General features: G+C 38.1%; 1 protein-coding gene across 1 annotated transcript in view; it reads left to right on the forward strand.

Annotated features, from left to right (window-relative positions):
• The first annotated feature begins 499 nt into the window (after positions 1 to 499).
• LOC118579492 (TRPM8 channel-associated factor 1-like) overlaps positions 500 to 16375 on the forward strand; it is a 40932-nt gene continuing 25056 nt past the window's right edge. Inside the window, 1 exon segment of the mRNA XM_036180778.1 lies at positions 500 to 672. The gene's annotated coding sequence lies outside the window, so the exon portion shown is untranslated.

Here is a 16375-nt window from a genome sequence, read left to right on the forward strand (position 1 = left end):
ACATGTAATTGGGGGAAAAAGAATGCAGCAAAACTTATTTTTAAAAATCCAGGCTTTTCACTGGTTTCCCTAACCGGTCACACAGAGCAGGTTCAATTCCGTGGTTGTGGATGTATGAATCAGGAGCTGATGTCTTCACTCTTAGCCTTCTCTTACATAAGATATAGCAGAATGAAATCCTACTGTTATACCAAACCTTGACTTTTTAACTAAAATTAATATAGGACTCATAGATCTAACTCTTAATATATTGTGTATTATTTCCTATAAAGATCTGTTGTTTTTTCAATGCTCTATTTGTTCATAGTATTAAAGATTATTTATTTATTTAACAAATTGCCCGGCTGCACGTCCAAGGAGATGGAATTGCATCTCCATCCCAGATAGAGTGGCACATCTTGGAGCAGAAATTGACACAAAGCAGGGCCTCTGAGATCTGGGAGCTGAGAGCCCAGCACCGCCCACACGCCCGTGTGGCCAATCGGTTCTCGGGGCTGGCCCATCGCTTGCTCCCCTTCTCTGCTAGTGACTTTCCACGTCCCCTAGCCTCTAGTCCACCGCCCATTCCCTTCTGGGCCAGAAGCTTCTTCCCTCTGGGGACCACTAGTGCCCCGCTTCGCAGCTGTTTCGTTGTACCCCGAACCTGCACTTCAGGGAACAGTGAGGCAAAGAGTGAGTAGGGTTCAGAGACTGGGTTTGCACCAGGAGAGGCCTGTGGTGACAAAGGCCACTGCCAGAAGGGTGGGGTGCTCCGCGGGAAAGGGGGAGGGTGACGACTGTCCAGGGGCTGCGTGGGGGACTTGTGTGGGCACCCTGAGCATGCTGAGGTGGCTGAGGTATTCCACCATGGAGATTTTCCTCTCTGTCAGTTTCTGAGCTTTCCGCTGCAGCCCATCTCCTTCAGTGTATCCCCTTATTGTTATCCCTTCGCCAGCCAGGACATTCCCCCCACTCCCCTCCCCCGCCTCATTCCCTTCTTGCGTGGTTTGTGTGCAGCAGGGAGCCATCCGTATTTGATCAAAGGAACCTTAAAGGTAATGTTATCACACCCACCTGAGGGGGCCTCCACGCAGAATTCTTTCAGGGCCATGGTCTCTGCTTAGCCTCCTGCCCCTGTTCCCAGGTAAAAGTCCTCTCCCTGCGCTTTAAGCACTCAGGAGGGAGCCTGGAGTGAATTTGCGCTGAGAGGTGGGTGGGAGAATGTGGGCAGGGTGCTGCTGAGAATAGGTGTGGGCATTCCAGAGAATGCTAGTCTAGAATGCCTTTGGCCTGCAGCAGCAAGCGCTGCTGGATTATGCAGTTGGGGGATAAACAGTCCCCCAGCTGGCCTCCCAGGTTGGTCCAAGCTGCGAAGCAGGGAGCCCCAAAGGACACAATGGGAGAAAAAAGGATCTTGCCACTTTAGACAATCGTGGAAATTTGGAGGAAGCACCGCTTAAACAGATGTGAAGAATAGAAGGTCCCTGTCTACAGGCTGACTAGCAGCCAACCGTCCATTCTCCAAAGGATTTGTGAACTGATTGCATTTCAGCTCTTCACTTTCTGTTTCGCTTTGCTTATAAATTAAAAACTGAAAAGCACATTTAACAACCCAAGAGCCTGACCATCTTGTGGGTAAAAATAAGGCACTATGGGACCTTGCCTCCCCGAGACATGGCATCCTTCATGATTTTCCTTTTGACCAGTCTTCCTTGGTGTTTTGCATAGTTTAATGTTTGTGTGTAAAACATACATGCATTGCTTTTTATATTTCTGTCTTACTTTCATATCATGAATATTATCCTCTACATTCTTACATTTCTGAGATTCACCCTTGTTTATGCTTCTTTCTTTTTTATTTCTTACGACTTAATATCCTGGATTCTACTGCTGGACATCTGGGTTTCTAGCTTGGGAGATGCATTCGTTGTTTACTTGACAAATTATCCCAACAGCAAGCGGTATAAAGTCAATAATAAGCAACAACAAGAACACTTCTAATATTCCCTTGTCATCTCCCAGTTTTTGTGGACCTAGAATTGACTAGTGACTTTACTGGAGTCTCTGGAGGTTCTCACATGCTGTAGTAAAGGGCTATTGGCTCAGGCTGAAGTCACCTCAAGACTCAAAGGAGCTGACTCGGGATTATTGGAGACTTGGGACCTTCCTGACTTTGGCTAGGCATATCTCTCTTTGCAGTATGGGCCTTTTAGTAGAGGTTTGCTACGATATAGCATCTTGCTCCCCTCACCTCCACCCCAGAGTAAGGGCTTGCCAACAGCCAGATTTTTTTCTTTCCTAATCTCAAAAGTGACATCTCATTATTTTTGTCATTTTTCTGTTTCTTAGAAGTGATTGCCCCCTGCTACACACACACACACACACACACACACACACACACACACACAAGTGGGTAAATCTTACAAGGGCATGGATGCCTTCAGGTGAACATTCTCAAGACTGCCTACTACGGCAACCAGATAATGCCTTCTAGCATCCATGACTATGTGTGCACATGTTTAGAGCTTGCATCCTAGAGTGGAATGAGTAGGTCATAAGATTTGTATATATCCAAATTTATTAGGTCATTTCCAAGCTCTTCCTCGAGTGCCAAACTAGCTGGCACTTCCTCCAACAAAGGATCAAAGATCTTGATGCTCCACAGACCTGTCATAACAAATTCCATTTTTAGTCAGTTTGGCAAGTAGCAACTAGTCATACTCTAGGAGTTTACTTAGCATTCACATAGCTAACAAAGGCAGCCTGCTTTTATATAGCTGTCCAAGAGTTCAGCTTTCTGTCTGCATTTTTGATAACCTAGTTTGTATGTCTTCCCCTAGTGAGTTGTATTTCTGTATCTAATTGACATTGGAGTCTTTTTTTTATACAATCCATGTCTCAGTCAATATTTAATTTATAGTATGTGCTGCAAATACCTGCTTCTAGATTGTTTCTGACATTTTCTTATCTCTCCACATTTCTCAGTGAGAAATTTAAAGACTCTAGTACTTCCTTTTATGGTGTGTCTTGTTTAAGAATTGTATCTTCAAGGGGCTGGAGAGGTGGTTCAATGGTTCAGTGGATAAAGCTGTGCAAATATGAGGATCAGGGCTGGGTACCAAATTCTCACGTAAAAGTTGGACTAGTGTGGTAGTCCACCTGATATCCCAGGGTAGAGAGAACAGGGGACACCTCCAAGGCAAGATTACCTGCTAGAATATCAAATTCTCAATTTCAGGAGAGACCCTGCCTCAGTAAATAAAGTGGAAACAATTTCATCAATTGTCTCTGTAGCTACTGAAAACATCATGTAATCATGGAGCTGAGAGATGGTTCAGCCATTAAGGGTATCTACTCCTCTTGTTGAAGATTGGAGTTCAATTCCCAGCATTCACAAACAGCTCACAAGCACCTATTATCACCTGACATCAACCTCTGGCCTTCACAAGGAGCTACACATATGTACATGTAAACCTATACACTAGTGCATCTATACACATGCAAACATACACACACACATGCATACCACATACACAAAGGCACACACTGGACACAGTTGTGTCCTTGAAATTATAAATTAACTTACTGTGTTGTCTTCCAGTGGTTTCAAAGGCTGCCAATGGTTTTGCATTTGGCAGTCAGGCTTAATCTACATAAAAATTGATTACTTTGTTTATTTCAATGGTATACATGAATCAAGTTTCCCATGTGTGTATAAATTTAAGTTCCCCACTCTCATTTATATACTTGTTTTTATATATTAATTACTTGCCAATCAAATTTTATGGGATTCATTAGTCATTTTATTTATCTGTAACTGCTTTCAAATTTACCACATGGACAATAATATCATCTAAAAATCATTAAAATTTTGTTTCTCTCCTTATCTGCATATCTATGATCTTTAATTTATTTCTCTTGCCTTCCTCCTTTGGTGAGGACCATCAATCAGTACAGTATGCCACATAGGAAGGTTTTACTATGTAAACTTTAAAATTAGCTTTCACATAGCTAGCCAGCAAATTCTTCATTTGGTGAGTATGTGTATCATAAGTGAATGTTTCATCCATTGTTTCTGTGGGTATTAAAAGTATCATATAATTCGTGGGGCTGGGAGTTGGCTCAGTGGTTAAGGGTATGTACTTTTCTTGTGGAGGATTGGAGTAGCTCACTGTTCCCTGTAACTCCAGCTCCAGAAGAAGCCAACACCTCTCAACTCTATGGGATCCTGCACTCACATGCCTATACCCAAATGTTTACACATAATACAAAATAAAATAAACATTTTTAAAAAGAGAAGGTATCATGTAATTATTTTTCTTTGAATATGTTTAGGTGGCAAGACATAGTATTTAACTTCTAATAGTAAGTTATCTGATACCTCTAGAATAAGCCCCCTCTAGTGTATATGTTATGACATTTATATATAACATACAAAGACAAGCCATTATTTACATTTGTGTATGTTAAACATTGGTCTACAGTTATCTGTTTTTGTACTGTCCTGATCTGCTGTTGGTATCATATCAAAATAATATGGGTAGTGTTCTTTCTATTCCTATCATGAAAAATCTGCACAATATTGCTATTATTTTATCATTAATTAGTAAAGCCTTTTAGGTTTGGAGTTCAAGGGATTTTAGGCTTGTTGGTTTAGTTACTTTAATAATTATAGGGAATGCCTTTTTTGTTTTTGGAGACAGTGTTTCTCTGTGCAACAGTCCTGACTGTCCTGGAACTTGCTTTGTAGACCAGGCTGACTTCAAACTCACTGAGATCTGCTTGCTTCTGCCTCCCGAGTGTTGGGATTAAGGGCATGTGCCATCACTGCCCAGCTGAGAATGCCTTTTTTAAACTAGCTGTGTGTTTTTATTTGTAAGTTAATTAGAATAAAATGATTTCACTATTTAAAATATAATTATAGGGCTATTTAGGTTTTCTTATGAAGTCAATTTTGATAAACTGTGTATATGTATTCAATATTAATGGAATAAAATCATTATTGCTTTAAATCTATTTTCTATTGATATGACATTTTCTTTGGTAATATGTGTATACTCTTTTTTATTCCCACTTTGTTTTGATTGTTTTGCCAGAATTTGGTGTACTTTATTGGCTCTTACACACATACTTTCTCTCTCTCTCTCTCTCTCTCTCTCTCTCACTCTCACACACACACACACACACACACACACACACACACACAGAGACACACACACTTTTTTACCTCATTAGCTTTTTTCATGTATTTTAAAGCCTGAAATTTAGGTACTTAGCACATCAATTGAATTCTTCCTAAGCTTTTAAAGTTTTAAGACTCTGTTGCCACGTTTTAGCTAGATCCCACAAGCTTTAATATGAACATTCTTATTATACAGCTTTAAGGACTTATCATTAGCATCGTGATCTTATTTCAGTCATATTTTCTTTAGAAATGTGTCTCACGTGTGACCCTGCAGCGTGTGCATGTTTGTGTGTGACAAGGTGCACGTGTGTACATATGGAAGCCAGAGGTCAATATTCAGGTATCATCGTTTTTCAAGATCTGTCTATCTTTTATTTTGAGACAAAGCCACTCCCTGGGACGTTAAACTCAGCAGTTGAGCTATGCTGGCCAGCCAGTGAGCTGCAGATACCTGTCTTTGTTTCCCAGGCTCTGGGATTACACATGCCACCATGTGGAGCTTTTTCTCTCTGTGATGGAGTTCGAACGCAAGTCTTCACACTTTTATGACAAGAACTTTATCAACCAACATCTCCTTAGTCCAGAAATGCATCTTTCAATTTCCAGTTGGTCCTAAGAAGCTTCTTCACTGTTAGGTTGTTGTAATGACAATGACTCTGTGGCTACCTCTTTGGCTCCTCTGACTTGACCCCTGTAAGATCCCTGAGGGTGACAGTAGCAAGCCAGTGTTTACATTTGCCTGAATCTTTGTGGAACAAAAGATTAATAATGGCATTACTAAGCACAGAAATAAAATGCAAAATGTGTCAGCTGAAAAAAAAGCAGCTTTTTTTTTTTTTTTTTTAATCACTGTATGGTAAATGCAGCCTAATTCACACTGTAGTCAAAGAATAGGATACTGACTCTGTCGAGTTATTAAAACTAGGATTGAAAATCAGTTTTCTTTGAGGTTAGACAGAATGTATACTGTCTAATTAGGTGATGTTATATGTATACCTTTAAAATTATTATACCTTCCAATCCTATGTATCCTTATCAAAATTTTGTCTGCAAGAGTTATCAAATACCTAAAGTGATGCCAAAATTTCTCATCATAAGGTAAACTTGGCATTTCTCACTGTAGAGTTGCATGAAACATTATTTTATTTCCTGGCCATTTAGGTTTCGTCATTCATAAAGTCTTCAGATGTTTTGTTAATTTGGGAGGAAGACATAGGTTTTTATTATACTCTGGATATACACATGCATTTTTCATTATATTAATAAATTTTAAAATATTCTCCCTGTTTTAGTTTGCCTTTTCACTTTGGTAATGAGGGCTTCTAACAAAAATAACTATGTCACTTTTCTTAATTTTAATTATATCATTAAAAATAATAACAAATTTTGAGATAAGGTCTCACTTTGTAACCCAGGCTGGCCTCCAATTTACAGCAATGTTGCTTCCTTATGCTCCCACGTTCTGGTCTCACAGGTGTGAGTCCTCACATCCAGCTGATACCCTTTAACCTTTAGAGTTAAATCAAAACACCTGTAGTTAGTGCTTGAATCCTGTTTAAGAAAACTCTGTCTACCTAGTCCCCCAAATCTGCCCTATGCTTAGTTGTTTCCTACTGGCATTAAAGCTGCATATTATCTCAAATTATTCTTTGTGCATGATCTGAGATGTGAGCTAGGATATATTTTTTCCCACACAAGCACCTAATCAGTCAAGAATCAGTTATTGAAAACATGTCTTGACACCAATGGATTAAATTTGTTATAAATCAAGTAACTGTATATATGTGTTTTCAGACTTTAAGAAAAATCACTGAATTTGAGTTGCCAATACTTTGCTTAGAATGTTTTAAATGTGTTTATTCATTGATTCGTTTTGAGACCATCTCACTGTTTTGCTCTTCCTTGCTTCGTATTCTCTATGTAGACCAGGCTGTCATTGGACCCAAAAAAATCCATATGCTTCTGCCTCCTGAGTGCTAAGATTAAAGGGGTGCACCACCACATTCAACTTTTGCATAGAGTTTTAATGTATTTTATTGAGCATTACCATATATATGTACTAGCTTTAGTCTTTACTATTATTAGGTTTTGGAGGAAATTTTTTTTTTATTTTTTACATGGGCATTAGTAATGCATTGTGTTAAATACTTAAAGAATTCACTATAGGATTATTTCTGGATCTAAACATTTTGTGGGGTGTTTTTGAAGTTTTGATTAAATAACCATAATAGATAGGACCATTTATATTTTCTGCTTCTTCTTGTGTCATTTTGGATAAATTGTGTTTTGAAAGAATATGAAAATTCATCTGAATTTGTCAAGCTTACATTCAATAATTTGACACACTGAGATACTTAGCATCACTTCATCATATTTTCAATGCCCTTTGAGGCTATGACAGCGTAGCCTTTTCATTTCTAATAAGCATCTCATTCTCCTTCCCTCCCTCTCTCTTCTGCTTACTAATTATTCTTACTTAGGTTCATTAAAACCAGCTTTTGTTTGTTGTGAATATACAAATGTTTTTTAAATTTTGATTTCTGCTTGTACATTCACTATCCTTCTATTCACTTTCTTTAGTTTTAAGCAATTGTTTTTTCCTGCTAATTTAAGAGGGAAGCTTGGTTCACACACACACACACACACACACACACACACACACACACACACACACTTAGTGCAACAGTTTCTCCCAAGCAATCAGTCTTTCTTGCAAAGTTTTTGACATTTTTTCCTCCCATAATTTTTGCTATTATAACTATTGAGTTTTAATTTCTTTCTTTTCTTTTCTTTTCTTTTCTTTTCTTTTCTTTCCTTCCTTCCTTCTCTCCTTCCTTCCTTCCTTCCTTCCTTCCTTCCTTCCTTCCTTCCTTCCTTCTTTTGAACTCACAGAGATCCATCTACCTCTGCCTCTCGAGTACTGGGATTAAAGGCGTGTGCCATCAGTGCCTGGCGAATTTAAATGTTTTCTAATTTCCACTATGATTTCTCATTTAACTTAAGCTGCTTAGAAACGTATTATTTCAGGGCTGGGAAGATAGCATGGTAAGTAAAGCCCCTGCAACATAAGCATGAAAACCTGAGTTCAGATCACCAGTACCCCCACACAAAGATGTGTTTGCTAGTGCATATCTGCAACCCTGATGTTGAGTGGAGTATGGAGACTGGAGGATAGCCAAAGGTTGCTGTCTAGCCAGTCTAAATAATTGGTGAGTTCTGGGTTTAGTAGAAATCCTGTTTCAAAAAATAACAGAGAGAGTGACTGAGTAGGATGCCTGATATCAGCCTCTGGCCTCCACACATGTGACTACCAGGATGACACATGCATGCCTGCAAATACACAATATACATGAGTGCACATACTCATATACAGATACACACACAGTACACACAGATACACACACACACACACACACACACACACACACACACACACAAATATATTCTTTCAAATAAAAATGAGAATTTTCTAATGGTTATTCTTCCTACTTCAATTCCCTTATTATCAGAAATTATATTCCTTATGCATATGAAAAACTTCAATGTCCAAAATATGATTTCTTTTGGGAGAACATTTGACATACTCTTGAAATGAAGTATTCTGTTGTTTGAAATGTATATGTTCTATACTTTTAATAGGATCCATTTGTCAATTATGTCATTCAAGTAATCCATCTCCTTACTGATCTTTTGGCCCTTGTTTCATTGAATAGGTAACATTCATATATTTAAATCTGCTAACTCTGTTTGTGGATTCATTTCTCACCCTTTTTTTGCTATTGAATTTGCTTCATGAATTTTGAATTATCTTATTAAGAATACAAATTCAAGATTCTTCTGTTGCTCTGTGGAACAAATTACTTTATCATCATGAATTTTGTTTTAGATTTCTATCTAGCAACATTAGCTGCACTGGCATTTACTTAGCCTGTTACTAATTTCCTTTTGGGTCAGCCATCTTCCTGTCACTATTAGCAAATGCTTGAGATCACCAACTTAAAAAGAGAAGTGGTTTGATGTCTAGTTTTGGAGGTGTCAATTCATAACAGGTTGGACCTGTTACTGTTGGGCCTGTGATGAGGTACTGTATCATGTCAGGGAATACGTGGTGGAGCAAAGCCCTTCACCTCACTGCCAGGACAAGAGAGACAAAAAGAGAAAGGGTGTGTTTTCCACTGTCCACCTTCATTGGCACACCTCCAGTGACCAGAATTCTTACACTAGACCCCACCTCTGAATGTTTCCACAGTATCCCATTAGCCATCAAAAACTAAGTCTTTATCTTGTAAGCCTTTGAAGGGATGTTTAAAATCAAAATCCAACAAGCTGGATACAGTAAAGCATGCTTATGATTCTAGAACTTGAACAAAAGAGGCAGGAAGAGCTCTGTGAGCCTGAGGACTAAATAATGAGTCCCAGGATAGCCAGGGCTGCACAATGAGACCCTATCTCAAAATAAAATAATAAAATAAAATAACTTTAACAACTTTCAATCTCCAAATCTATATATTTAAAATAATTCGATTTTTAAAAATTTATTTATTTTATGGGTGTTTGTTTATTTACTTGTGGGGAGAGGCATATGGCATGGAGTGTGTCTCTAGGGGTCAAAGGACAGTTTGTGGGAATCTGTTCTCCCCTCCACACGTGGGTCCTGGGGACTGGGTAAGAGGACTTGCTATGCAAGCATGAGGAACTGGGTTCAAGATTAGCAGCAAATGCCTTTCCCCATCGAGCCATCTTACAGGCTCCTGGTCCCCTTTTAAATAAAGTTCATCTTGTAGATAGGTGTTTTAACTCATTTATGCTTACTAGGATTATTGATTAATGGTTTTCTTAGTCATTTCAGGATTCCGCAACAGAAATCCTTTACACTGTGCAGGCTAGACCCCATATGTTTATTTCTCGTGGTTCTAGGGGCTCGGGCATTTGATGTAAGGGAGGATGGGGCAGGTACTGTGTCTGGTGAGGGCAGTCTCCTGGTTTATAGATGGCCGCCTTCTCACTGTATCTCCACTGGCACATGAGAGAAAACTTTAGTCTCTTTCTCTTCCTACAAGAAAACTAATCATGAGTCCTCCACATTTATGACATTATCTAGACCTCATTGCCATCCAAAGCCTCCACTTCCTTGGCAGTTTGAGTTTCAACAGGTGAGTTTGGAAGGAAACAAATATGTCCCTAACAATGGGGTTGGAGTCTACTAAGTTGAGCATTGTTTCCTCTCTGTTTTTTATTGATTTTTTGCTTCTTTTGGAATCAAATATTTTATAGTATTTTCCCTCTATATTATTTGTGTGGATGTGAATGTGTGTATTGTGTGGGTACAGCACACATGAGTTAAGGGAGCATACTTAGACATGCATAGAGACAAGATAAGAAAAATGTGTATGTTTCTCTGTCACCTTATTCCCTGTAGAGAAGGTGATTCACTGAACCTGGGACTTGCTATTTCTGCTACAGTGCCTGGCCAAGAAAGTCAGGGGATCTGCCTGTCTCTACCTCACAGCACTGGGGTTATGAGGTCCCAATTCCCCAACCCTGGCTGTTTAAGTGAGTACTAGGGATTGAATTCAGCTCCTTGTCTTTAGAGAGCAAACACTCGTACCCACTGAGCCATTTCTCAGTCCCTATATTATTTTTGACTAATATAATTTTATCATTTTTAATGAAAAGTATGCATATTATGACTTACAGTCTTTCTAACCTCAAATTATTACTTTTACCTGTTTTAAAAACAAAATCTTAACCTAGTTAACTTCCATAAATCCAACCATTCAGCTGTGTTAATCACATATTTGGTTTCATTTTGTAGTCTACCACAAGGTCTGATGTTTATTTATTTAAGAAAGCCAATACTTACATTTGATCATGGTTTGCTCGTTATAGTGCACTGTTTCTCTTCTTGGTGTGGTGTGTCTGTCTGGGGTAATTTTGCTTAATCCTGATGAGCTCTGTTGAATAGCTCTTGTACTGTATTCTGTTGTTCCAAATTTGCACAGACTGCGGTTACCTAAAACTGTCTTTACTTTCCCTTTAACTTTGAGGGATATTTTTGCTATGCACAGAATTGAAGGTTGGCAGATTTTAGTTTCTTTCTTCTAATTCTATGCTGTCCCTGTTCCTGTATTTTTAATACTTTGGATAGGAAGCATCCTTGTCTCTGGTTGGTCTTCAGGTCCCTGTAAATCTGATTTTCAGAGATCTGACTACACAGAGTGTGGATTTCTCTCCATTTATTCTGCTCAGAAGCTCAGAGCATCTTGGTTTGTGTTTTAATGTGTTTCATCTGCCTTAGGTAATTCTCAGACATTAATTATCAGCATATTACTTCTCTTTCTCGCCTTTCCCACAGAAAACCAATTGTACACATTTTGTAGCCTCTTGCCATGCCTCGTAATTCTGTTCATCTCTTTTTTTAGATTTGTTTTTAATGCATGTATGTGTGTTTGTGCATGTGGGTGCGGCGCCTGCAGAGGCAGGAGGAAGAGGTCAAATCCCCTGGAGCCAGGTGATTGTGAGCAGCTGTGATGTGGGTGCTGGGACTGAGCGCCTGTTCTCTGCAATAGTGTACCAGCCCTTATCTGCTGAGCCATCTCCTACCTATCAGAACCACTCAAAATCCTCTCTCTTATCTGTTGTTTTTCTTGAGCTCTAGACAGCTTTTCCTACTTCTCAGCTTCCTTCAACTTTTCACTGAGTTTAAGATATTGTTGGTTAAAAAAAAAATCTAAGATTCTGGTTGATGTTGCTGCCATCTAAGAAGACTGGGGATATAGGTGCAAATAACACTCTAGAACAATGGTTCTCAACCTGTGGGTCAACCCCTTTGAGGTTTGAATGACCCTTTGCCTAAACTTGTCAGAAAACACAGGTATTTACTAACCATTCATAACACCAGCAAAATTATGAAGTAGCAGCAAAAATAATTTTATTTTGGGGGGGTCACCACAACATGAGGAACTCTCTATTAAAGGGTTGCCACATTATGAAGGTTGAGAACTACTGATCTAGAAGAAAACTTTTACACCTTTCTACCTTATTTTCTGTTCGTACTGATACAGTTCAGACTTGACTTTGCTCTGAAAACATAATCTTTACTGCTAAAATGTGAACCTTACTGATAAACCATGAGTTTTCCTAATGCATCAGCTGCAATCACAGCACGTGTACAGGAACCTTCTCGTTTTAGCTTGATGTCCACTACCGTTTATAGCTACTGAAATGAATGACCTTTCCCAAGATTTTTTGGCATCTTTTCCTACAAGTATCATAGGAAACACCCAATGAAAAAAGGAAATCTCCACATAGAGTTTTTGTTGTTGTTGTTGTTGTTTGTTTTTTCTGGGCCTCTCCTTCTCAGGTCTGCCTTTGAGCTCAGTTTGTTTGCTAATCTCAAACTAACTGGTCAGGCTAACAGTAGCCTCAGTTATTTTGCTATGAGTAGGAAAATGTTCAAATGGAAAAAGTTATAGGGAAGGTGGAGTCCTGGGATTTCTGTTTTTGGAAGATTTGTATTTTGAAATCCTCATCAAGGGTCTTTGGTTGTTTATTCTTTTGAGGAGGCTCTCTGTATTTTCCTGCTGTTTTATTTTATTTTATTCTGCCTTCAGTGGGTCTTACTCCAAAGATAACATTTGCAATGTGAGAACAGCTGATCTCTCACCATTATGCTGTAACATCTCAGTTTGTTTAGCTCAGATCACTGTCCTTATTCTTAAGATACATTTTTTTGAATTTCCTTTTATCTGGTCTCATAAATTCTCATCACTTGTTGGCCTGGAAAAAAATGTTTAAGATGTAGTTTGCTGGCTGTGAATTCCAACACCTAGGTTTTTGCTTGTGTTGAAATATCATCATATTGTCTTCTTGTTTTAGAGAAGGCTGTGTTATGTTTAGCTGTCAGATACTTCTCGATGATCCCAATTCTTTTTACCCACTAGAACTGTTCTTACTCTCCACCACCACACCGTTGATTCTTTCTGTCCTTGAGTTCACTATGATATAACTTTTTAAAAAGATCTATCTTGTTTGAATGTGTTAGGCTTCCTGGATCTGAGAACTGAGGCTTTTCAAGAACTATAGAAAATCATTGGTAGTACTTCTGCCTAAATTAACTCTGATATAATTTTATCTAACATTCACTTAGAGATCAGAGCAGGTACAGGTTTAATTTTAAGGCACCTTCCATATCTTTTATTCATTGTTTGTATTTCCACATCCCTTTGCTTTCTTCTACTCTAAATATAATCCAATAATTTTTATTTAATTTCCTTAGATCCAGTGCAGTAATTCACATTTAATTTTGTCTAATCTTTTATTTAATCTACTCAACAATTGTTTTTATTTTGAACATTATATTTTATCTATCCTATTCTTTCATTTCTAATTCTGTTTGATATCTTATAAATACAGCCATTTAATGTTCAGATTGGTTTTAAAATTTTCTCCTTTGTTTTCTATCTGTTAAATATGGCTAGTTTATATTCTGTGCCTAATACTTCTCTGAGTTCTACCTGTTTCTGATATCTTGTTTTTGATTATTCCTGTTCATGGTCTTTCCTGCAATGTCTGTTGAATTTTTACAATTATTACTGTGAGGTGCTTTGTTGATGTGGAGTTTTGTTCTCTATAACAATTCTTTATATACATTGAAGAATACCTTCTCTGGAAACAACCTATATAAGTTTCTACATACTTAAAGTATTACCAAACTGGGACTATTTCAAATTATGTTATTTGCTTAGAGTTAGAGTTTCAGTTAGTAAACATAGCAATCATTTAGATTCTAAATCTATATAGGTGACTGGTGTGAGGTTAGTCATGAATCTTAATGGCTTTTCTTTCATCCTCTAGGAAAGCTAAGATAGAAAAGTTGCATTAATTTCTTCTATGTTGGGTAATTTATTTCTTGCTAAACTTACCTTATGAGAGTATCCGTCTACTCAGTGAGCCTTAAATCACACCCTTTACAGTGTGAGCTTGCTCATGCTGTCACAGGCTGGTGACACCATAATCACTCTTCATTCATTCTCCAGGGTTCTTCAGACCCATCATGGTGAAAGGTAGTTCCTGTGCTTGCTTCTCTCGGGGCCCCCAGTTTCAGTTCATTTTGGCTTCGCATATTACTTTTATATCATAATGGCACATTTATATTTTGTATTTGTAGTCTTTTATTTGTGGTTTAACATGGGACAGCTAATCAAAATAATTTTACAATGAAAATAAAAATAACTCCCTTCACTCCTATTAGCATAACACTTGCAAGAAAATGTATCGTCAGTAAATCATAGATGTTTGTGTAGCTTTATGAATTTTTACAAACTTAAAACATCCTTGGCTCAGTACTTAAAAGGTTTAAAAATAACATGTAAAACAAAACAAAAAAAAATTAAAAATAAGCAAGAGCCCATTTGGGGCCATTCGCTGTCTTATCCACAGATAAACATTATTCTGAACTTTATTTGTAACATTTGCTTTCCTTCTTTTTTTTTTAATGCATATATTTGTTAGGCTTGTCACTGTGACAAATACCGGAGAAAAACAATTGAAAAAAGGAATTGCTTGTTCAGGCTGATGAGTTCAGAGTTTCAATCCATGTTAGACTTGCCCCCTTGCTGTGGGCTGAAATGAGGAAAGATTACAGTGGTAAGGCAGGCTTGGGCAAAGCTACTCACCTCTCTTAGCCAGGAAGCAAAGAGGAGTAGAAAGAAAAAGTCTGAGACAAGATATAAGCCACAAAGGTTCTCAACAAGTGACCTACTGCTTCTAACTAGGTCCTACTTCTTACTAGCTCATTCACTTTGGAGTATGAAGTGAGAACCTTCATGATCTAAGTAAGCACCTGCCAAGTCACACCAAGCACTGGGAACCAAGCCTTCAACTAATGAGCCTTTTGGGGTGGATGCTTCATGTTTAAACTACTGCAATGTAAATATACTTCTTGTCTTAGTTACAATCTGTTGCTGTGAAGAAACACCATGACCAAGGCAACTCTCAGAAGAAAGCCCACTTCCACTGACACACTTCTTCCAATAAAGGCAATATCTACAGCAACAAGGTCACACCTCCTAATCCTTCTAATCCTTCTCAAACAGTTCCATCAGCTGGTAACCAAGCATTCAAATATACAAGCGATTCTCATTCAAACTACCATATTCCTACAACATGTAATCTTTCCTTCTATAATGTTACTGCATTTGGTGAGATTCAGCCACATGGGATGCACCATTGTTATTGTATAATATTCATTACAAAATAGACAAGAACTTATATGAACACATTATTGTGATAGCTGAATGGCACAGTGGTTGAGAAGGCAGTGAGGATTGCATTGGGTACCTTTCAGTTTTATAGTATGGTGCTTGGTATACAGTTTTTTAAATAATATGTATATGCACTTCTGTTGAATAGAGACATGTAAAGGTGATTTGTAGACAAAATTCTAAACAGTCTTAGTAAATAAGAAACACAGAGCCAAATACAGAGGTAATAGCCAAAGAGATCAGAGAGCCATGACTACCTTATCTTATCACCTCACTGCCATCGCTTCCCCCAGAGAGAAGCCTTCTTCCTGTCTGACTTGTGTTTTTATTGCTTTTCTATTCTGCTTTCTCATTGGCTCTAAGCCCAGCCACATGACTTCCTCATCAATTGCTTGTCTATACAGACCTCCAGGTCTGTATGGTTGGTACTAGGATTAAAGGCGCTGCACACAGAGACTCTCTCTGCCTGCCGTGTGATCAGATTAAGGACATGTGCTACCACTGCCAGACTTCTGCTTAATGGCTATTTGACCTCTGATCTCCAGGCAACTTTATTTATTAATATACAAATAAAATATCACCATAGCGATTAGAAAGTAGTTTTGTTTTTCATTTCAAAATGTCACTTCTAACATTTTATCTTAAATACAAAACTTCTAAAGAAAAAGTTATTGCTCCTCCCATTCTTGAAGCAAATAGTATTTCTTTATTTTTATGTGATCACATTTTTGCCTTGTAAGAGCAGAATCATAAATTTTTCACTTAAAATACATGTTGAGATAATTCATCAGTGTAAGGATTGAGCTAATACTTGGAAAGAGTATGTTATACTATAGATTGCCAATACATTGTTCCTTCCTTCACATGTGGCTGGGCACACCGACTTAATTTCTCAGGAGTTATTTCAGTGTTTTCAGGATTTCTTATCCGTGTTGGGACTATGGAG

This window comes from Onychomys torridus, chromosome 3 (assembly GCF_903995425.1).
Source record: "Onychomys torridus chromosome 3, mOncTor1.1, whole genome shotgun sequence".
NCBI lineage: Eukaryota > Metazoa > Chordata > Mammalia > Rodentia > Cricetidae > Onychomys > Onychomys torridus.